Raw genomic sequence first — 24,642 nt, forward strand, 5'->3', positions numbered from 1 at the left:
CTTCGCTGCCTCGGCCGCGCGATGTATTTGGTTTTGGGGGCCTCTGGTGAGGTGCGTCGGCATCTCAATCAGCTGCACCTCTGTCGTCGCACGGGTTCTGCCGCTCCCCGTCTGCTTTCAGCGACGGTGCCGTCCGGTCAGCGCCCTGGGGACCCATCTACTGGCTCGCCTCATCCCCAGGTGTTACCGGCGATGCCTTCCATTTTGCCCCATGGCGACGCGCCGCCGCAGCAGCCGCCGCCGCCGCCGCCGCCGCCGCCGCCGCCGCCTGTTCTCCCGCCGGCGCCGCCCACATTCGACGCTTCGCTGCAGCCGCCAAGCGCCTCCCAGGGTCCCGCGCCGCCGTTCGCTTCCTGTGACCAGCTGTCCTCCGCCATGGAACTCCCGCCCGCTCCGGACCACATGACGTCATCGCGCGTCGGCTACCCCGACGCAATGGAGGTCGACCCTTCGGCCCCTCCTGTCTCTTTACGGGCGTATACACCGCATGTTGACGTGCACCCTGGACTAGGTTTTCAGGCGTTTCCTAGCTCCCCTCGGACCGAATGGCCGGGTGCAGGTGGCACAGCCTCGCCTGTTGTTAGGCTCCCCACCTCATCGCATACGTCAACATGGGGTCCTCCCCACGGCGGGCGGAAGCCTTATCACACGACCGTTCGCCGATTTGCGGGGGAGGAATGTGGTGTCACCGTCAGACACCACACTTGCTAGGTGGTAGCTTAAATCGGCCGCGGTCCATTTAGTACATGTCGGACCCGCGTGTCGCCACTGTGTGATCGCAGACCTAGCGCCACCACAAGGCAGGTCTCGAGATACGATAGAGCACTCGCCCCAGTTGTACGACGACATTGCTAGCGACAATACGGACGAAGCCTTCCTCTCATTTGCCAAGAGACAGTTAGAATAGCCTTCTGCTAAGTCCATGGCTACGACCTAGCAAGGCGCCAATTGTAACAGTGCATGTATCTTACGAGTCGCATTTGTATAGTCAAGAGAGATGTATCACAAGGAGTCATTAAAGTTAAGTATAAAGCAGCTACGTACTTTTCTTGCTACCATTCAATAGTTATCCTGTTCCAGACTTGACGCCAGTCGGCGTGTGTGTACGCGTGCCTTTCTTTCGGCTACTTTAGTCTGGCGTAACAGTCTTGTTACGTAACTACAGAAGGTTATTACTTAAACAAGACAATCTTCCATAACTCAGCACACGCAGTTCTCAAAAAGTTTCATTCGTATTTCCACTTCTTCTCCTGCAGGGCGACTGCACAATTTGTTACGAAAACTTTGCACTTGGTGTTTTGCCTGGCAGCAGCAGTGATTTGCCTTTGTATAGTCTAAAATCTGTGTTCACATTAGCAATACAACCACCTTTAACCGACTCTGTTGTGCATTACAACCATTCAGCTTAATATCCGAACTGGATATTCTAACGGGAATGGTTGTACTTATTATCTTCACCTCTAGGTCGTCGTTTGTAGAATGATTAGTAGAAATTTTAGAGCACGGTACATTTCCCATGTGAAAGGAAAAGTGGAATTATTGTTACTTTTTACTCAGAATTTGAATTACATATAAAATTTATTTGATACCTCTTTCTGGCCACTTACTGTTTTGATTGAAAATCATTTCAAAAACTAAGTTTCATGGCTTTAGCTCAAACTATTCGTAAGCCATGACGTCTCTTCCTAGGTCACGATGTAGACATATAGCATTCTCAAAGGAAAAGCATCAAATAAGTGAGATAAAATACGTGGTTACAACCAAAGAAATTAGTTTTCGAATGAACAGTTTCAGTTATCCACAAACTATCTTCATTAAATGTAAAGATCGGATAGAAAGCCATTTATATATATGGTTCTATTAAATATTACATGCTGTTTAACGCGTCGGCAAGAAGACAACTAATAATTTCTCGGATACTGGTAACGATTTTAGATCGACCCTATTTACTTCAAAGTTACATTCATTTTTCGACACACATATTATATTTGGATGGCAATTAACGACAAAGCTCACATATTGCTAACGGATGTGGTTAGTTATTCCCATAAACAACTCAGACAAACGGCGTTAAAGAAGCCTTAAATACTTCCTGAGTGGAAGTATGAGGGTTTAGCATGTCACGTGGGAGAATCTCCACTCCGGTTTAACACTCTGAAATGATTACAGGCGCTATTCGTGGGCATGCAGTCCGTGTGACGGCTCACCTTTAATCCTCCAGAAACAATAACATCGATCGATATTGCAGAAGAGACGGCACACGCAACAATGAATGACACTTGACGATCGCTAAGATCATATCCGCGGAAACGCACCCTTTCATTTGCTTCAAGATGTCGGAGCGCGTCGGATGTGTTCCTGTCGCTGTGCCCGAGGCGAAGCGGAAGCCGTACTACGTGCCGTGGCACGAGTACGGAAAGGTAAGTGATATGTTGCACACGGTTTCAGGTAGCAGTGGAAAGTGCACAGATTGGAAGCTACAGAATTCGGATCCAGTGTGCACCGCTCCTCTTTCATAAAACGACTTTAAAACGGACTCAGCGACGTTGGAAGTTGCATCCAACGATATTACTGATTATGAAAGACAAAGATACTGAAACACGGTGTAGTCGTTATTTCTTTGCTTGAAATGCGGGTAGATTTGCGTGGTTTTTTGTGCTATGCAGTTCGTAAACAGACGAAATGTAAAAGACGTTATGTTTGACTATCAAAATTCCCTTATCGTTGATACACATTTCGGAATGCAAGGATTTAATCACTGTAGCTTCCATTTTGTATCTATTTTGAATTTCATTAATAATTTGTTGAACTGACGTGAACTGATAGCGCGTGCAACACATCCGTTGTACGTTCCTGTTGGTATTTCGTTGATGTACGTCGTAGCCAGTCTGGTGATAGTACACGGTAGCAGTTGAAAATCAATCTCTTTGCGTTTTTTTCCGGCTATATATCCATTTCCGAAACTGTGGCTAAAAATTGCACCGAGTGAAAGAAAATATCCATCAACTTCGTTTATGAAACACAGGAAGTTACGAAGAAGCAGTGTCGGTCTTTAACCACATCCGATGAATTATTCGCCGTGTTCACTTCCCACCTTTTTTCACGGGAACTCTTCCAGTATAAAGGCCGTAGACGGGGTAAGTGCACCTTTACCTTTTCTTGCGCATCTCACACGTCAAACTACCGTTGCATATGTGGTTTGTAATCTTTGTTCATGTTTATGTCAGCAGACACCGGTTGTAATATCATTTGCCTAACATCAGTAATATTACAATGTTCGCAGCAAATGTGAGTTAGGAATAAATGAAACACTAAAAGTATTTCTTAACTTCAGTTTTATAGATACTCAAGAAGATGGTACATCCAAAAATGGGCCATACCATCAAGTCTGATCGTAATGGGTTGGGTACCCATAAGCACAAACTTAACATTAACTTTGTAACCATAGTCAGGAATGCGATCTCACCATCCCCTCTACCCAATAACGATAAAACAAAAACGGGTTATGCCAATGGATACAGATCACATTATCATCTTTCTTGTAAGAATTAGGCTATTGGCCGTTCCAAACTTAACAAACAGAATCATTTCAATATTTTCCGAAGTCCTCGAACAACTCTTTTCCCATTAGAATTGTAGTTCATGATTTTCTGTGGAATCTCTCATTCTCATGAGGTTTTGTGTCGATTTTGCACGATTCATTTGATTTCCATGTTGAAAGTATTTAATTATGTTCCTTCATTTCCAAACACGTCTCTGTTCTTTCTTTTTGCGGTCTCCAAAGTTTCATTCACATAGTGTAACAAAGTAATCACCAACATCCATCATCATTAATTTCCTTTCGGCCTTTGTCCCACTTTAGCGCGGTGTCGGCCTTGTTACCATATATTTGGCGATGGCAAGATGGCCAGATGTCCTTCCTGTCACACCCCATACCCACTGGGATGGACTTAGTATACCCCACCTGCATGTGTCTAGTGTAAGTAACAGACTTGAAACATTTGTTCTAAAAATGAATTATCTAAAACCGATTTTTGTCTTACTGGATACTTTGTTCGGAATGTCATTATTTTCGTTATATACCTAGAAACGTTATAACTGCAAATTCACAGACAGCTATGATACAGGAAAAGCATGCAAAGCAGTCTTAAACTCAGCTATAAATCTAAAGTCAGGTGACGGATCGTATTCACCTTCTGAAAATAACAGAAAATAGTGTTCAGCCTCTTTTGTTTTCGGATTTTCGTTTTCCTTTCAGTATTTGTTCTACATGAATTGGTGTTGTCTGCTTTGCGTGAATTACCTTTCTCAACAGTTATACCGTCTATGATGTAGGCTGTGAAAATAAGTCAAAATCCTTTATAAAACAGTTGTTTTATTTACAAGGAAAAAATCTTCACAAAAGATCCATTTCATTCTATGTTTATGACAGATGTATATTACTTGAGATATTTATGGGATTTTTTTGGTTTCATATACGTGAATAGATTTTAATTTATTTCTAGCACATATGACATTTTCTTAGAAAAAATTGTGATAGCTTGGATAGTTAGTTTTGTAATTAACTTCTGATCTTCTTACTTTGTGCTGTGTACTTGTAACACTCATCATGAAGGTCACCGACTCTGTCCTGCTACACAGGCTTAGGAATATGCCCTTGATATTTTTAGCTGGGACATGTCCCTCGCCAATGAAAATTAAAATGGTTACAATTTCCTGTTTCTGTCCACTGTCTTCAGAGATTTATTTTGGTTGTTAGCTGTTGCAATTACCTCTACGTTATTCCAAAACACGAAGCCTGCTGGGTATCACATAGGTCAAATTCTATCTGCATTAGCTGTTGGCTGGTAACATTCAAATTGGTGAGTTCTCATATGTTAACCAGAAATGCTCCATTTTAAGAACAGAATGACATGAGTTAGATGTTGCTATTTCCTCCACGTAATTACGGACTGGGATGTTACACACCATGATACAATCTGAAAAATTCCTGTCTTTATTCCTCTATGTTGTACGTTCATACACACACAACAGTCGTCAAACGATAATGAGTGAGGCGTAATCAACATAAAATTTCCCAAGTGTCATGCCTTTCTCGTTTTACCTGATGCGTTGATACACACATTGTAGATGAACATACGTTAATAAAAGAGTGTATGAGTACTGTCCATTTCGATTAGTTACCGATGCAAGAAGATGGGTTAAAATAAACATACTTTGTTTGTCATTCAACATTTCATATATTAGCAATCAGAAGCATAGATGCTGAAGTGTTGTATGACAAACAAAGTACATACCATTTTCAGCAAGCAGTGAACAAATTGTACTTGTCGGCAATGTCGTAATTGGAGAATAATATACAGTCTACAGGATGACCCCATAATGATGCTACAAACTCTCGGGATTGATAGAAAAGGGTAAATGTATCACCGTGAGGTAGGGGGCCATGTCCAGTAAACGAGCGAGTCGAAAGTTATAAGCGAAAATTATTCTGGTGTCCCTGACAGTCGCCTTTCTGCAGCAGGCTCTTAGTTGTCCGTACTTGGGAAGAAAGTAGAATCGATAAATAAAAAAAAAAGTTCATTAAGTTTGGACTCTAAAGTGCATACCTGAATAGCTATGAGCAGTTGTTAACTTTTACTACCGTGAAACGCATATCCTGTATTGAACAACTACTCATAGCTCATTAGGTATGTATTTTAGAGCCCTTGTTTACTGGATATTTTTGTTGTTTTGGTTCAAACTACCTAATCCCAAAATATGAAAAGCAAAGAATTTCCAGTAGAAGTGAACCACTGTCAGAGGTATCAGAACGAATTTCGCTTGCAAATTAAGAATCTGTCGTTTCTGGCCGATAGTCTCATGCGTCGGATTGATATATTTATCCGTTTCCATCACTCTTGAAACTTTGTAACATCATCACGGACAAACACCTTGAAAGCTCGCATTCTCTGTGCTTTCGTCATTCACACCACCATTTGCAACAATGATCTAACACTCAGCATAGAGAGAAATTTCTATTTAAACGGATCTAGCGTTTCGTTAACCCTATACTGACTGCAGTGTCTTCATCTGTTGCAGGACGGAAGTGTAGACGAGATGAATAACAGAAGATCGGAAAATCGGTTTTCTTTTGGAATACAAATACTGACAACTGTTTGTTTTGCTAGGTATATGTTTCATTGACGGGGAAAGTAATCCTGAATTAATCTAACTGTGTTTTCCCGTTGCAGGAAACATACTCGAAGGAGAAGCAAGAGCTGGTGTCTGCGTGGGTGCTGAAGCATTTCGGAAGCCCCCAGGACCGCTGCAGGTGGGTGGAAGGGCTGCACGAAGATGCCGTCAGCGCGGAAACAGCAGAGGTAACGTATTGTGAAAGCTTCAGCTACGCAAGCAGTGGTGAGTAGAACAATAATATAAACAGAAATTCGCATACACTAGGCACAGTAAACTGTAAATACAATGTGGTGTTACATCAAAGACTTAATTATTGCGTCACATTCAAATTTTCAACTGAAACTGTTTTATTTGAAGAGAAAACTTTAGTCTCCGTAATGGTAGTAAAAACCTTTCAGTTAAACGGTTTAATTATCTGTTGCGAGCCTCATCCTGAATTCCGCTGAGTAACTGTTGTGTTGGGCGTAATTTATAATGCATAGCATGAAATAACGTAAGCAAATACATATTAGTATACTTCCTCTAATAAACTGTAGCGGCTTATAGATAATGAGTTTAGTAGTGTGAGTTCCATCTTTTAAAAGAGGAAACAGGAAAAAATCTTGAAATGTAATTATCGTAGTCTAGTTACCAGTCCTATAACGCAAGATCGAGAAAGGACGTGAAATAGTGAATACATTGTGATATAAAACAAAACAAAAATCCATGTAACCACTACTTCCTCGTAAATGTCAAACACTTTGCACCAACAGAGGACGAACATGTTAAGTATCTAGATTCCTTGAATCTGTGTCAGATCTGTTATAAAAATACCGAGGCCGATCTTTTCAACACAGAGCTGTTGACGTTTTAAATGTCACATTAAGTGAAATACTAAAGAAAATTAAAGTAGTTTATTGCCGGTGTTTACATCATAAGAAGAACAGCGATAGACACTGAATTAATATTTTTGTACCATTGACCTAAAAGAAATCATAGCGAACTGTAGCACCAGACATTGAGTAAGAATACAGGATTGAAACAGTGTACTTGCGCTAAATGTGTGCAGTGTAATGTGGACTCCACATCAGCAGAGCTACAGATGTGCTCGTAGAGTTTCCACGTGTGGCGAGCTAGTTCGCAAGGCAGGGAGCTGGACCAGACACGAATGCATGCCATACGCTGGACTAACAGGTGTTGGTTTAATTCACTGCCCAGTCTCAGTGAGGTTTTTAGGCGGTTCTTCATGCTCGTTTAGGCGAATGCTGTGCTGGTCCCCAGTCTCTGCCTCAACGTATACACAAGCAACTGGAATACTAAAACATAAAGTACAGTCAAACTTCCTGGCAGATTAAGACTGTGTGCCATACTGAGACTCGAACTCGGGACTTTTGTCTTTTGCGGGCAGGTGCTCCATCATCTGAGCCACCCAAGCATGACTCACGACCTGTTACCACAGCTTCAATTTCATATCAGTGCACAGTCCGCTGCAAAGTGAAAATCTCATTTTGAAAACATCCCCGAAGCTGTGGCTAAGCCATGTCCCCGCAATATCCTTTCTTCCAAGTGTGCTAGGTCTGCAAGGTTCGTTGTGAAGTTTGGAAGGTAGGAGACGAGGTACTGGCAGAATTGAAGCTGTGAGGACGGGTCGTGAGTCGTGCTTGGATAGTTCAGATGGTAGAGCACTTACCCGTGAATGGCAAAGATCCCGAGTTCGAGTCTCGGTCTGGCACACGGTTTTAATCTGACAGAAAGTTTCATATCAGCGCACACTCCGCTGCTGAGTGAAGATGTCATTCTATAAAGAACAGTGTTTAGAGGATTCTCAGACAGGTGGTGAACACAGGTTCCCTCCATTAGGCTTAACTTACGGCTGAGGTGGCCAGCCAGCAAGTAAAAATTAAAAACAAATAACTACCAGGTCGTGAGAACTGTGGACGTCGACCACGCTATAAATGTTCGGAGACAGAGATTGTATATAGCAACTGACGTGAGGATCCGAATAATTTATTTAGTTTACCTGGAAAATTAGGCATTACGCACGCTGGTTTAGGAATTAAACCTCTTAACATTTGTTTCTTACTCTAAGCGTTTTTTACGGTAACCGTTGAAATCGTATCGTATGTGATTTAATTGTTCAGTAGGAGGAAATGTTTCAGTAAGAAAACAAAGTTGTCAAACATACAATTTTTAAAGCCGTGATGGCGTAAAGTATATGAAAATACAGGTCTTATATTACAGAATGTGCAGTGAGAGTATTAATTATATATAATAGATAGCTACATATTTATCCAAAATTTACGCAAAATGTGTAACTTGCAGTATTTCATAGTACTTCCGAGGGTGCTCAGATGTATAGAAATGCTCTGAATTTTTTCCGGCATATTTTCCCCAAAAGTTACTTAAAGCAGCACTTGCGTATTTGCAAAGACTGAACTACCGCACAAATTAATTACTTCCCAAATCTAAATTCCTGTCACATTTCGAAAGTTGGGTAGGAAAGCAGCGGCAAGAATAAACAGATGATTGTCATTTTACACGCCTCAGCTAGTCTGAGAGTAGAACACATGCAGTTTTATCCAGTTTACGATGTAAAATATGCTTCGATATTTCGAGAGTACTGAACCACTGAGGAAGTACTCTTCCTCGTATCCACAACTCTCACATCCTGTCAGCACAACATGAAATGCATGCATCTTTACAAGACACACATAGGCGCTAGAACTTATATTGCACTTTTGATCAGCCTTTGTACGATAAAGCTCGTGAAATAGTAGGAACAGCACATGTAGACAGCCTTTTGAAGTCACTTTTCATTCGACTAGGAGGTTCTCACTTGTTAATGCCCTTTTTGTCAGCAATTGGATTCATCATGGCAGGAAATGATTTGGAGGAGTTGTACAGTCCTGTCTATGCCAAAAATAGTGTTCAACAAATGATGAACGTGAAAGCTGCCACGAAGCTTATTCGTGCTCTCTTCCTAGTCGAAGAGGCACTAATTGCTATATTTTTGAAAACTACTTAAGCTCTCTTTCGTGTGGTTAAAGATTAGCTTAATGTTGTCTACTAAACTTGCAAGCATAGTAATACATCTTCTGAAGAATTTACGAAGGCATCTGTAGTGAACAGTTTTGTAAAAATTTTGGGAAACCAACTTCAACGTTCAGAAGAATCAGAACGAACACAAAGACTGTGGATGCACTTCACACAAATGGTTCAACTTGTTCGATCGTATATTAGAGCTGAGAGAAGTGAGGACTTTCTTCTTTACCTTCACTGTGTACATCAAATGCTCCCCATTTTACATGCGTCTGGTCACTTAAACTACGCTAAATCTGCACAAGTTTACCTACAAGATTCGCTGGAACTTCTCAACTCAATGAGCCCAGAAAACGATTTGTTCGTTAATTGTGTTATTTCACCATCCGACGTTCTGAAAAGCTTTGGTCTGGAGTCTGGGGTGACATTACCGTTGAACAGGTTTCGATGACATCCTTGAGTAGCATTGGTGCATTGACTGGAGGCAGAGGAATATCAGCGGCAACTATTGCAACTTGAATCAACTCCATGTCAGTTTGCTCTCAGGCGTGTGAGGCAATAGAAGAATACGCAGGTGTGTGCAGCTTCTCTTCAGAGCAGCACGTGGAAATACGAGAGGCAAGGCACAAAAGAAGCTGCAAGGACTTGCAAACTTTTGTTTCTTGGTTTGAGGAACACAATCTGTTTTCTAAAGCACCCTAACTCTCTTCCTTGTCAGCAGGGGTTGAAGCAGATGAAAACGTAAACTGTGATAAAGCGTTTGAAATTGGAACACTATCCTTGAAACAGATTGAGAACAAAACATTCAATGAGATACACTTGAAAAGAACATTAGCTGTTAAGTTTCTAGCCTCTGTAACCAAGTCCATGACAATTAACAACAACACTGCATGTGTGAACCTAAACACTCTCTTACATCGGAGGGTGTGCATAGTAAAGAATGATGAGAGACTTGAAGAAATATTTGAAGTTTAATTATGTGCTTATCCTTTATCCTTGTTCGACGAATCTGGCTTGATGAAGAAGGAAAGCAGATCTTCAATGGTGACTGTATTGGTTTCAGATTGAAATGAATCTTCGATCACCCCAGATTCAGAGAAAGTGACCTATATCATTGATGGAGTCACCTCCTTTATCCTGTTGTCTGGCAACGCCCAGCTACCTTCTGATAGATTTGAGAGCTATACACAGAAAACATAATTAGTCGTTATGGGCAAACAACTGTTGTTTTTGATGGATACAAGCAAGGAAACACAAAAGATGAAGAACATGTACCCAGATCACGTTCCACCACTGACAATGAAGTGAAAGTAGATGACTCAATCCATGTAAATATTAATTAAAGCAAATTTCTAGCATCGGGTGATGCTAACTTATTGATAGTTTCAATAGCGATTGATGAAGCGAAGAAAGGAGTTGAAGCTTGTTCAGTTGGTGATGAGACGGGCTTACCAGTCCTGTTGACTGTCCACACACTATCAGAGAACAAACTGAAAATCGTGGTACAAAAGAAAGGCAATCAGCATGAAAAAGTATAGGCTATTTCTGACGTTCTGCGAGGCATTGGGAATATGAAAGGTGTACTCTTAGCAATATACGTCTTCACAGGATGTAACACTGTAACAACTACCTACAACAAGTGGAAAGTGCAAGCCAACAATGCTCTTTGTACGAAACCTCCAGTCTTCAACGATACCAAAGCTGACACCAGTGCAGTGACTGACGCTGGAAAGAATTTCCTTCTTGCGATATTTGGAGCCAAGAACACCAAATGTCTAGATTGTTTTGGCTACCAATTTTACTTGCAGGCTACTGCATGCAGACTATACACTAATTGTTCAAGTTGGCTGCAGTTCCCCCCACTTCAGCAGCTTCCAGGCAGCATTCATTTAGAGCCTACCACAAGGTGCAGCAGTGGCGGAACGAGAAGAAGAATCCACGCGAGTGGGGGTGGAAGAAGACCGGCGAACACTTCAGACCAATTACAACAGTATTTTCTGCAGCTTCCTGGGAATTACTATCCCTCGTAGTGTGCGCTTGCAAAGACGTATGCTTCAGTAACTGAGAGTGCAGAAGGAGGGGTCTAAACTGCATGTGTGGTAATTGTTCAGCCCTAAGATGTGTTAACAGGGACACGAATATCATACATCAAGATCTAGGTGAGGACTCAATACTGATGAAAAACTTTACATTCATTTAAGGTCGCATTTAACATTCTACATTTTTATTCAGTATTAATGCTGAACGCAGTTTATGAACTTCAAAAATTTATATAAAATATGATGCAATATACATTCAAAATGTCTTATTTTTTGAAGAAAAGCACCCAAAAGCTGCAGTTTTAAAAATAATAGGAATCAAAATGATACAATTATGTATCATAATTATTATACAGGTAATATTTTTATAATTCAAAAACATATATGTTGCAAAGGTATTCATTCTTAATGCGACAATGTCCAGAGAAAGTTCAGAATGGGTTTCTCCGTACCACAGGTTTATATGGCCTAGGCCTGTGGAAGCCTCTTTTCCCTTAAAAAGTAGCGCCCCTTGAGAAGGTGGTGAGGTTGTCGTTCCTTCAAGGGCTTATCACTAACATACCACCGGCCACTAAAATCGCAGTTTACTTTTGCTTTTACAAACGCAATCATGTATAAAAGAGTAGTTTCCTTAGCGATAATGTCATATTTATTCAAAAATTCTAAAAAAATACGAAATATTTCTATTTTTACACCCTCTGGAACGGTTCTTAGCAAGATTATGCATTGAGCCGTTTTTTTCGCAATTTAATGTAGATTATTTTTGTAGATGGTATTTTACGCGTTAAACTGTATAGTTCTCGAAATATTTAATCAAAACTGATAATCTACTAATTTAACATCTGCACCTCCCTTCACCCCAAACCCGACGCTTAAAATTGTGTAACGTTTTACCAAACAATATGTGGACTGTAGAGAGCAATTTGGACCTGGAGGGAAGCTTTTACTTTCGATGTTGAGGTTTGGGTCTAATTGCACAGTACTATTTCCGCGTAAAGCCCTGGGTCTCTGTTAGGCCTACTACGGACATCTTCATGCAGTAAATACTCTGTAAGTCGCGATATCGTGAGTGGCGAAGTGTACCTTGTATATCTCTACTTGCCATTTCCTTTCCCATTCAACTTGCAATTAGTGCGAGAGATAAAAGGCACTCTCTCGTATGCGTGTGTGCAAGCCCTCCTTCATCTTGTCTTTATAAGTCTTACGGGAAATGTTCGTTGGTGGCAGTAGAATGGTCTGCAGTCAGTTAGAAAATACGTTTCCCTAAATTTTCTCAGTCGCGTTCCTATTTGAGTTCAAGAAGCACTTCAGTGAATCGAACCTTCCAGTAATAAATCTATCAGCTTGCCTCGAAAATACTTCGATGTCTTCCTCTAGTCCGACCTGTTGCGAATTCCAAACAGTTGAGCAATACTGAAGAATGGGTGGCACTAGTGTTCTGTACTGCGGTCCCATTTACAAGTGAACCACTCTTTCCTAAAATCCTCCCAACAAACCTATTTCCTTTGTCCTTCCGTTCTCGTTCCATTTGAGATCTGCAGTGTAGTTCTAGATACTTAATCGACGCGACTATGTCAGGCAGTACACTACCAATGCTGTATTCGAACATTGTTTTCCTAGTCATCTGGATTTCCTTACATTTTTTCTATATTTAGAGCAAGCTGCCATTCATGGCACCAACTGGAAATTTAGCCTAAGTCGTCTTGTACCTTCATACAGTCACTAAACGCCTTCACCGGATTCTGTCTGTGGGTATTATGTATCCCAAGCAGCCCGCCATCTTATGTCCAAATTTTGAATTTTATCTCATCCATAATCGCCAAAAGATTACAGTAATTGCTGTGAAATTTCATCATGCTCTTCCTACATTTTTCCTAGGATCAGTATATCAACATGCATCGTAACCTTGCCTTTCAGCGTCTCCGAGATTTCAGATCATAGTCCTGTGATATATGCTGATGATCAGACGTTAAGGTAAAATGAAGGTCTCTTAAACTGGAAGCAACGTCCACACCACAAGAAAGCTCTGGAAGCAACGTCCACACCACAAGAAAGCTGTGTACTGGCGACAATCTGGGTAAAGTTCTGTTTGCCAACAGCTAAAGGAAGTGCAGCAAGACTTCTTACTCCATGGAAGCGCAGCAAGACTTCTTTTGTTGTCTCTGGTCTGTCCTTTGCTGGCTCTGTTACGATATTTATTTACCGGTAATTAAGCAAGACCCTCATGGATCCGTCTTTTCTCTTCATACACCATAGTGGATTGTGTACTAGCTGACAGTTTCTTCTATTATTCCTTCTTCCGACATTTTCTTCACTTTGTTCTGGATATTTTGCTTTCACATTACTCGCAGTTGGTGAGGATTGACAAAAAACTTGCGAAGTTTCTTCACCCTCAGTTTATATAAGAAGATCCACACTCGTCCCCGGTGCATATGAAGCACTTCCACGTACGATTTCAAAACATGTCTATTCCAGTTCATGCGATTCAAAATCTCATAGCTCCACCCCTACCTCTTCATAAATAGCCCGAGTTTCGTCCTTATGGGCTTCCACTAACCTGAGTGCCATGACTCCTTGCCTTCTACCTTTTTCCACACAATTATCAAAATTCAAACCGGCAGTCTTCCCTGCCAAATTCACAGTGGTGAAACTCTCTCAAATGCAAAACAATCTCGTACTTTTTAACAAGTCAAGCCCTAATATCGCCTATAATTTCAGTCTTTGTGCACAGGTTGGATTAAACTAATATTAAGATCTATATTTACAACAGGATACTCGCATATCCCTACTTCCTCTTCCTCTCCAAATAACAAATTTCTAATTTTTTCAAAATCTGTATTCAAAGCTCCAGCTGTTCTGTTACATCAAACCGTTCGTTGTTGAGCAGATCCCTCCAGTCAACTCCCTCATACCAGGAGTTCTGTTGGGGTTCAAGGCCTTCTAACGTGGACGATCTCCACTCTTTCCTTTCGTCTGTCTTCTCTCCAGTCATTATTTCTCCTGTCGTCGTATTTCCAGTTATCACTGTTTATTTTGTCTGCGTTCCTCCATTTATTTATGCCACCATAGGGTCGATACTGCGGCTTCCGACGAGGTTTGTCATTCCTTCTTCCTCATTCATTTCCATACTTTATCGGTGGATGGCGCCTTCCCCAATGCTGGTTGTTTGCTGGTTGATGTACTGGTGACAAATTCTCTCTATGAAATTTAGTGACACCCTGTTTTCCTTGCTCCTGTGATATCCAAGCTCACACAGTAGCTGCTAGAATTCTTCGACGCCGTGTAGCGATTCGTACTTCTTTTTGAATCTGACGTGAAAGTTTCGTCACCCAAAGTTGTATGATTTCGGATGGTTCATATGTCGCTTCCTACCACATCTTTGGAAAATGGCACTGGATCTTGCCTTCTCGATTCTACGTAGTTTTGTCGTCACGATTTCTAATTTCATTTGTTCTTGTTTTCCCTTGCACCAGTATTATTCCAAAAATGTGGGGGTAAATTATTCATATGGCTTACATTGTGCTGCGATCTTTCGCATTTTCGTCGCCGCTTTCTATGTGAAGCGAGCACAGAGAAATCTAATTTTCAGAACAGGAGCCCAAGATTTTGATAACGTCTCGCGGAATTCTTTGGCCCACAACTACGGGTGTAGACGGTTCGCGATGTCCGCGAACGGTGAAAATTTCTGAACTAGCACTAACTGCTTCATCAGCTCCTCTTCCTCCATGCCACAAAATACCGTATCGGCAGTCACAGTGGAAGTTATTGATGATTCAGAGCGTCGTGGCTCTTCTCTGACTTGGCATAACCTTTCGATTAGATCTCTTCCCTGTTGTGTTATTCTTCGCTCTGAATCGCTACACTATCTTGTCGCTTGTCTCTTGTCGAAAACTTAATTTTCTCTATTTCTATCGGTTGTGCTCCAGTGTCTCCTTGCTCTGGCGGTTTATGGTTTCCTGCACATTCGCATCAAGTGCGTGGTGACCGTCTTTCTCGTTTGCGTTGCTGGCCTCTGTTGATTGCCTGCTTGGTCGTTTGGTGCTCGCACACTAGTATGCACAGTATTCTTATCTCGCGTACCGCATGCTGTGGTTGAATGTGCGTGATAATATTTCGTGTGAGTACGACCCCGATTTTAAATTATTGATAAAACTCTAGTGGACGCAACGGATAATAAGACACATACACACAACCAACGCACTCAGTAACGGGGGCGATAACCGCTAGCATTTTTTAAGGCCCACGCCCCTATTCCTACTGGCTTATCAAAATGGGAAAATGGGATTGCTAGTTGATTTGGCATTATTTAGAAAGCTAACAAGGAAAAAAATGGTGGTAAGGTCTTAGGGGACGAAACTGCTGTGGTCATCGGTCCCTAAGCTTAGATACTAATTAATCTAAATTAAACTAACTTAAGCTAAGGACGACACACACACCCATGCCCGAGGGAGGACTCGAACCTCCGACAGGGGGAGGTGCGCGAACCGTGGCAAAACGCCCCTGACCGCGCGGCTACCCCGCCCAGCAGCTAGCAAGAGGTTCCTTGCTCTTGCAATTATCGATTTGAGCTTTGGGGGACGAGAGGTAATTTTCTGAAATATCTAACACTTTTTTTTAAGGGGACTGAAATTTTATTACAAATTTAGATGTTATGATTGAACATAATCTCGATACTACCGTCTGTGCTGACAAGTACTGAAATAGCTAATTGGTGTCGTATTATGAGCCGATTATTGGTCTCACCATGGCGAGGCTGAGAGGAATTCACTATCACACACCGTGGCACAACCCTTCCAAGCGTCGCCACGCTGAAGTACACCGCGAAGCACTACGCGAAATGCCGCTACTATATAAATTAAAATCAGAAGGGCGACCGCACAGAGCTGGGAAGCTACCCACAGAGATGCTTGAGCAGATCATTTTCAAGTGAGCCGAGCGGAAGAGGGAAAGATGGCCTGCGAACGGTATCTAATATGATGTACTGCATTTCAAATCTTACCACCTTCCAGACGGAGCGTCGTTTTGTTCAAGGGTTTTCTGCCTTCTCCCCATATTTCTTGACGTCGTCATCAGATTTCTGGTTTATACCTCTTATTTGTGTGCCTGTTTTTTAGTTAATTTGAAAATTTGTATCTTTTGTGGTGTCACCGCCAGACACCACACTTGCTAGGTGGTAGCCTTTAAATCGGCCGCGGTCCGTTAGTATACGTCGGACCCGCGTGTCGCCACTATCAGTGATTGCAGACCGAGCACCGCCACACGGCAGGTCTAGAGAGACTTCCTAGCACTCGCCCCAGTTGTACAACCGACTTTGCTAGCGATGGTTCACTGACAAAATACGCTCTCATTTGCCGAGACGATAGTTAGCATAGCCTTCAGCTACGTCATTTGCTACGACCTAGCAAGGCGCCAAAACCAGTTACTATTGATACTGAATCGTGTACCGTCAAGAGCGACGTTCCCCATTTATAGATTAAAGTTAAGTATTCCACCAGCTACGTCCGTTTTTTTCTAAATTCTAATTTCCTTGTCCTGTTCCAGACCTCACGCCAGCCTGCGTGAGCTAAAACGCGTGCCTTTCGGCTTCCTCTAGTAAACCGGTGTTGGCTCTGTTGTGGCGTAACAAGACAGCCACGCCACTCGGAAGTAGCCGAAAGGCACGCGCTAAGCTCACGCAGATGGGCGTGAGGTTTGAAACAGGATACGTAATGAATGCTATAAAGAAAAGTACGTAGCTGCTGGAATACTTAACTTTAATCCATCCTTGTGGTACATCGCTCTTGACGATACAAGTGAGACTCTTTAGATACAAGCAATGTAAGGCTAATGGCGCCTTCCTAGGTCGTAGCCATTGACTTAGCTGAAGGCTATTCTAACTATCTGCTCTGCAAATGAGCGAGGCTTCGTCAGTGTGCATCGCTAGCTACGTCGTCCGTACAACTGGGGCGAGTGCCAGGACGTCTCTCTAGACCTGCCGTGTGGTGGCTCTCGGTCTGCAATCACTGATAGTGGCGACACGCGGGTCCGACATGTACCAATGGACCGCGGCCGATTTAAAGCTACCACCTAGCAAGTGTGGTGTCTGGCGGTGACACCACAGGCTCTCCTGCCAACCACAACATCTTTTCTCATGAAATCGTGCGTGCCTCGTCTCTTCAATCTCCTTTAAGAGATTCTAGCCCTTCTCAAGCCGTTGCCCTAGTTGTCTGAATTGTGTGTCATTCTTCTCTTCGCTTTTCTTATAACTAGCTACATTTGTTATTTGTTTCCTCAACTCTGTTTAAACTGCTCGTGTTGGAAGGTCCGCAGATCGAATACCGTAGGTGGTGGTGATGGTGGTGGTGGTGGTGGTGGTGATGGTGGTGTGGGCTCGCAGTCAGCGTCAGTCTGTGCTGCCCCTTTCACGGCCAGCAATTCCCTCGTTTTCTGCCTCGGGTCAAGTTTGGTGATCCTCTGTTCCACTAATTTCTCCCTCAGATATTTCATCGCTGTCTTGTCCCTGATCTTTATTTATCGTGTTGGTTTCATCCTGAGACTCTACTTCGTTCAGTTTACTGTTAACTATTCCCTGACGTGCTAAACTTTTCACCCTCGCTCTCGCAAACCGTGGCGTACCAGAACAAAGATATTAAATTCTAAACGTACCTGACTTTCAAAGCAAACCTGATCACTTTTACACTACATTTGTCAATCATCACATACACTCTAATATTTGTTCCTCTACTAACATGCAGCAGAGATGCACACCAAACAATAATAGCCACTCCTAAATTTCAACGAGAAATCTCCCTCTCGACAACACAGACACTACAAACCGAACAATATCATTGAGAAAATACATAAATGGTTACGTACCAGCACCCAAAACTACTTTACATTTTGTGAATTTAATTGTTTTTAAGATAGTGACACGTATCCTTCTGTTGTGCAACCTAACTGCTGCGTCAGGAGGTCGCACATCAGCGAATCCTAGGGAGATGTGGCCAGAATACGCCTGGTGACGTTATAAAATCTGTGTGTTGACACTCCAGGTTAGTGAACTGGAATCCACGGACGCTCACAAAGGAGTGCAACGGTACCCTCCAAAAAGAAATGGCAAGGTTCAAATGGTTCAAATGGCTCTGAGCACTATGGGACTTAACTACTGAGGTCATCAGTCCCCTAGAACTACTTAAACCTAACTAACCTAAGGACATCACACACATCCATGCCCGAGGCAGGATTCGAACCTGCGACCGTAGCGGTCACGCGGTTCCAAACTGACGCGCTTAGAACAGGACGGCCACACCGGCCGGCAAATGGCAAGGAAAATTACGGCTGTTAAATGAGGCGCTAATTACAGTTACTCGATTTATTCCAATAAAATAATTGGTAGACAAATGACAACCTGTTGCGAAGTTATTATTCCCGCACAATTATAAACAAAACAAATGGCAACCTGTGGCAACATTAATAACAAGACCTTGGCATATCTGGTGACAAAAGGGGTTGGGAGGAAATATCATAATAATGATTTAATTGTAATCATGAAGTGCCCAATGAGTGTCAAGATTTTAATTGCAAACAGATCCTACGACAGAACGGTATGTCACACCTGTGATCAGAGGTGAACGAAACTGTTCTTTGGCGTTAAAACACAAGTCTCCCGACAGATGCTTGAAGCAACCAGATTACTATAAAATGTCTTTAATGTCCGTGAAGAAAGACCTAAAACTGCATACCAAACTCAGATTTCGAACAAGTTGCCTAATATAAATACTGCAACTGCAGGCAGAATCACTAATAAAGTTTTTAAGGAAGCCAATAAAGTTTCTGGATTCTGCCAACAAAATACGGAAACTAAAAAAAGGTATTTATTGCGTGTTGCTGCTGGTGCACTTTAAATACGATCAGAATCTCTTAGGATCTTCTGATTTCGAGAAAGTCTTATTGTCGTTGCAGTTTAAAACATCACGCACTGAACTAAGTTTGGAGCTTAAGTAAAAATCGCCAATCTTATATTAATTTATTTTGTGTAAGTCTCTCAGTTGGCTCAGATACTATTTCTTTGAATTTAAGCCGTATATCATCTAAGTTTACATTGTTGGTTGGTAAGGAATGGAGGCTTTCTCTTACTAAGGTTTGAAGCCTGATTGTTTTAACAGATATATTTTCGTTTGCTTTTAATGGATTTGGATGATATCAGACCCGTTGCAACTATCTTGTGATCACAGATCCCAGTGCACCTCATGGTGCTCCCTATTTGCTCACGATTATTTGTTGCTAAGAGGTCTAGTATGTTTTCGCAACCATTTAAACTTCTATATGAAGATGGTACGTGTTCTTTCGGAAATGTCTGAAAGAACAAATACCATCTTCATATAGATAGGGCTTACCGGCGAATGAATTTCTTCAGCACGGATGCACTCACATTGCTCAAACTCTCACGGGAATCGGTAGATTGCCTGCCGCGAGTTATGTCTATATTAAGGAGGGGCAGTACACATGTAGTGTGTGGACAGTAAGTTGGAAATGTGGGTCTCACGGGGAGCGCGTCAGAGATAAGTCCCTGCAGTCGCACTATCGTCTGTGTCCTTGATGGCTCAATGGGATAGAGAGTCTTCCGTGTAAGCAGGAGATCCCGGGTTCGAGTCCCCGTCGGAGCACACATTCTCAACTGTCCCCGTTGACATTTATCAACCCCTGTAAGAAGCTAATGGACTAGAATTCATTGTAATTTCATTTCCACTTCTAGTGCTCTCCTGAACCAATTGCGCAAAATAATTTTCTGACGATGTTTTATACCTACCACAGGCAGTGAATACGTATTTTCGCCAACGAATCGCGGGCACATCCAAGTCACCATCAACTTCTGTCGTATGGACGGGGTGCCTATTTGTGATGAGACTGAAGTTATCTTTGAACTCTTCAGTAACTGTCTCATACTAGTCGAGAGTGATAAAAGGAACCAATTATTAATTTATTCTTGCTGTTACGTGTAACCTCTACCCATACTAACTCACAGGCATTATCTACTTCAACTTTGCTACGGGATAAACTACTGCTAAAAGCGTAAAAGGCGTCGCCTAAAACTGAATTTAATCTACGCTTTTTAAACTCAGTTAGGCCCTTTATTAAAATTTCAGCTGAACTTATCTCCGACTTTAGCCAACTTTCGGTAGTCTACATACTATTTGAACTTCAATACTTTCTATTTGTTCGTGGAGGTCTTGTTCTTCCCCAACTCAGCTATGACAGTTCTTCCCCAAAGTAGCTTTGACAGTTTACAATTGCTGTGTTGGCTGTTGCTATGTCAGATTGCTATGTCAGATGGTTCAAATTGCTCTGAGCCCTATGGGACTTAACATCTGACGTCATCAGTCCCCTGGACTTAGAACTACTTAAAGCTAACTAACCTAAGGACATCACACACATCCATACCCGAGGCAGGATTCGAACCTGCGACCGTAGTAGTCTCACGGTTCCGGACTGAAGCGCCTAGAACCGCTCGGCCACAGGGACCGGCGTTGCTATGTCTACCGTCTTGCTATGTTCGTCCTACAGTCGTTCGAGAACGTCTAACCTAAAGTCACCCAGTCCATTTCACACACCCCTCGCTATCCATGTAGCTGCCTCCTGCATGTAGTTGAAACATGCCCTATTAAGTGGACCCCGAAACCCCACCACCCTAGGATGGCACCACAGGAGATGTCACTCCCTCGACGGTCCATCTGTGAACTGGCTCTGAGGCAGTCGACTCTGCTGCCTCTGGGGATTTCTGTGCGTTCTCACTTTCAAAATTTTCTCACTTCTACCGGGGACCCAAAATGCAAATTCGAATTAATAGTAAAAGAATGGTATGGTTGCTTTAGTGAAATGGCTCAAATGGCTCTGAGCACTATGGGACTTAACATCTGAGGTCATCAGTCCCCTAGAACTTAGAACTACTTAAACCTAACTAATCTAAGGACAGTACACCCATCCATGCCCGAGGCAGGATTCGAACCTGCGACCGTAGCGGTCGCGCAGTTCCAGACTGCTTTAGTGAGTAACCGACAATAAATAGCACCGCTCTTTATTGTATACCTTGGTATGAATTAAATTTTCCGATCAAATGGGACTTTTATTATGGATCTGCATTAGTTATGTGACTGTTTCCAGAAATGTGGTCCCATAACAAGTATGGAATTCGCTCCAGCATAAAGTCAAGCGAGGGCACGACAGGGGGAAACGTTAGAGCAGAGAGGGCTGTGAAGAGAACGTCAGCCAACTGCAGGTGGACCGACCCCTCTCCAGGAAGGAAACCCAACGGCAGTGCCGTCGACACGAAGAGGACATAAGCGCTGCGCCGGCTGGCCACGGCCCAGTTGAAGACTAGCATTCGGTGACTTCCACAGCGGCATTAAGAATAGGCACTTGTTTAACAGCGACTTTTTTTTTTAGGAACTGTATTTCTTCTCTTGTATTACGAATTGTATATACTGAAGGTACTTCTTGTTTGTCTGTCGCCCTTTGCTCGCGACACGTCTGTATCTCACAAAGTTAAGTATTGTAATCATTTCCTTTTGTAATAAACTTCATTAATATGACTTGCTTGAATTGTTGTCTAGCGATCCGAGAAAACAGGTTTCCTAGGCACACCATATTCGACGAGTAGGTAGGATACAACATTGGTGATGAGGTGGTCAACGCATTCCATAGCGACAAACCAGGGCCTAGCTGCAAGAGAATTCCTTGTGTGTTTTGCTGGCGCCTTAATTCTACACTTAGGAATGTTCAAGTATTTACATTTGGCCTTCAGCAGTGCTTCCACACCCTCCATTTTTCAACGTTACTTGGAACAGCTGACTACAAAAGTGTCATTTTGTTCAAACTGCTTGACGATATTGTCGTGTCAAGTCGTACTCTAGAGGAACACATTGCCAATTTGCGTACCCTCTCGATTTTTTTCAGTAGCTGGACTCAAGTGTGACTTTCTTCAAACCGACTGAGGTCATGTGATAAACAGTCAGGGTGTGCTTCCCCTCCAATCTGACTCGCTAGCAATCCGTGACCTGCCGCTGTACCCCGCAATGTGTCAGAATTCCAGTCAGTACTAGGCAAGATGACATACTCCATTCGGGTCATACCGAATGCTGCTCAGATCGCGGCTCCATTGCACCGCTTGCGTCGCGAAAATGTACCTTTTGTGTGGACTAATGACTGTCACGACACATTTCAGAAAGTCAAGAATGCCTTGCTCAGTGACAGATGTTTGGTGCATTCTGACTCTGCAAAGTCGGCAGTTTTTCAAGTAGACGCTTCCTGTTACCGCATAGTGCTGTGCTTTGGCAGAGAATTGGTACACAAGACAGACCTATTGCTTTTGGTCCAAAGTTTTTGCCTCAAGCTCAGCGCAATTATTCTCAAATAGAAAAAGGGGCTCTCGCTATTGCGTACGGCGTGAGCAAATTCCATTGCAAGTTCTTTCTAGTGACAGATCAGAAGTCTTTGCAGTCCTTGTTTTATCCGTCCAAACCGGTTGCTACACACACTGGTCAAAAATTCCAACGTTGGGCTTTATTGCTTTTGAAGCATCAGTATGAAATTGCGTACAGACCCATGGCAAAGCATGGCAGTGTATAACCCTCCTCTCGCCTTCCAGTTGGCCCAGATTCTGGTTTTGATGCATCTGCCGCATCTTGTTGACAAATCAATGTGCAGGACTCTGAATTGCTGGAATATGTTTCCTTACACTACACAAAAATAGCACACACCACGGAAGCAGATCCAGATATGAAGATTTTGTTGCATTGCGTTCGCTCGTCTTGGCGTCGTTGATTGTACAGTGTCCAGAACTCAGTTGTGCGCCGATATTTTGCACGTCGGCATAACCTTTCAGTACAACAAGGCATGACCTTAGTGCACTCTGATAGTGGACAATCGCGTGATCTCATACCCAAATTGTTGCATAAGGATGTATTGCGAATGGTACACCATGGACTGTACTTGGCACAGCATGGACGGCCACATAGAAAGGATGATGCCACAGTGTCGGGCATTCGCGGAAAGCCCATCCACCTCACGACAGACATTCGCAGTTTTGCGTGCAACTCAATCCCCATGGCAGTGAGTGAACATAGGCTTTGCAGCATTACTTCGGAACGCTCATTGTCTGATAGTGGCAAATTCTTGTAGAAAGTTCCCATTTGTTGTGCCTGTGGCTTCTACCACATCACGTAGCACCATTCAAGCGTTGTCGTCCATATTTTGCATAGAAGGTTTCCCAGAAGCACATGTGTTATACAACGGATCACAGTTCACTTCACTTTGAACGTTGTTGTGAACGAAACGGCATTCGTCTTCTAACAAGTGCTCCATTTCACCCCCAGTCCTAAGGAGAAGTAGCATCATGCTCACATTTAAACAACAAAAGGCCAAGCTTAGCACCACCCACACACGGGAACAGGCGCTGCAAATCTTATGAGCCAGACGAGCCTTATAGATGCATGCTGTAACTATTGTACACTATGGAAATGATAACGTGAAGAAGTTATGGCCCTACCTATGAATTCTGAATTTGTGAATTACAAAGGATGAAATATAGCAAGTCAGTTAGACTTGAATTCGTTGTACTTATAAAGATCACAGTTTAGTTAGTAAGGCATTAGTCATTTCGTGTTAATTGTGCTGCACGCTTAGGTGCATACTACAACAAGCTATTGACAATAGTTGACTTCTGGTTTCGGTTTGTGCATGAAGTCAATTTAAATTGGCCATGATGTTGTTTGCTGACAAATTGCCATGAGCTGAGCAGCGATTTCACGCGTCGACGACGGAAATAGCATTTTATGACCCTTAAATCGAGCCCACATTGGTTTGAGGCGGCTTGCAGAGCCCTGCGCCATGTCGCTTTCTAACAGGCAGACGGCCGTTGCAAGGTGTGGAGAGGGTAGTTTGCGGCCGACGGTCGGTTTATAAGGCCTGTGAGAGGGGGCGCCTTTGGACCGCCAAATAGTGAAGCTGCGCATGCAGCTGATCAAAACTCAACAATCTCTTTATTAAGATCAGTGTCAAAGTTACGTTATAAAACTAAATCTGTGACTCTGCCATTCATCAGTTGTGGTTCCCTGTCCATTCACTTCATTCAGGTTCAAGATTTGTGATAGGAGGTCGACTCATATGACATACTTAAAAAAATTATCTATAGTAATGCAAATTATATGGACAGTACATATCATCTTGAAAACATACTGATATTAATCACGTTCTGGAAATACTGAAACATGTTAGAGATGTCATGAACACACAAATTCACAAGAGACGTTTATAAAAATGGAGCTCTTTTATACACAGTGAGGCATAGAACAAGTTGAGTAACATTGAAAAAAACATAAAATATCAACCGTCCAACACTATGTTTAAATTTAGTCATGTTTGCAAATGCGTG

The sequence above is a fragment of the Schistocerca piceifrons genome, chromosome 5, assembly GCF_021461385.2.
Source record: "Schistocerca piceifrons isolate TAMUIC-IGC-003096 chromosome 5, iqSchPice1.1, whole genome shotgun sequence".
In the NCBI taxonomy this organism is placed as follows: Eukaryota; Metazoa; Arthropoda; class Insecta; order Orthoptera; family Acrididae; genus Schistocerca; species Schistocerca piceifrons.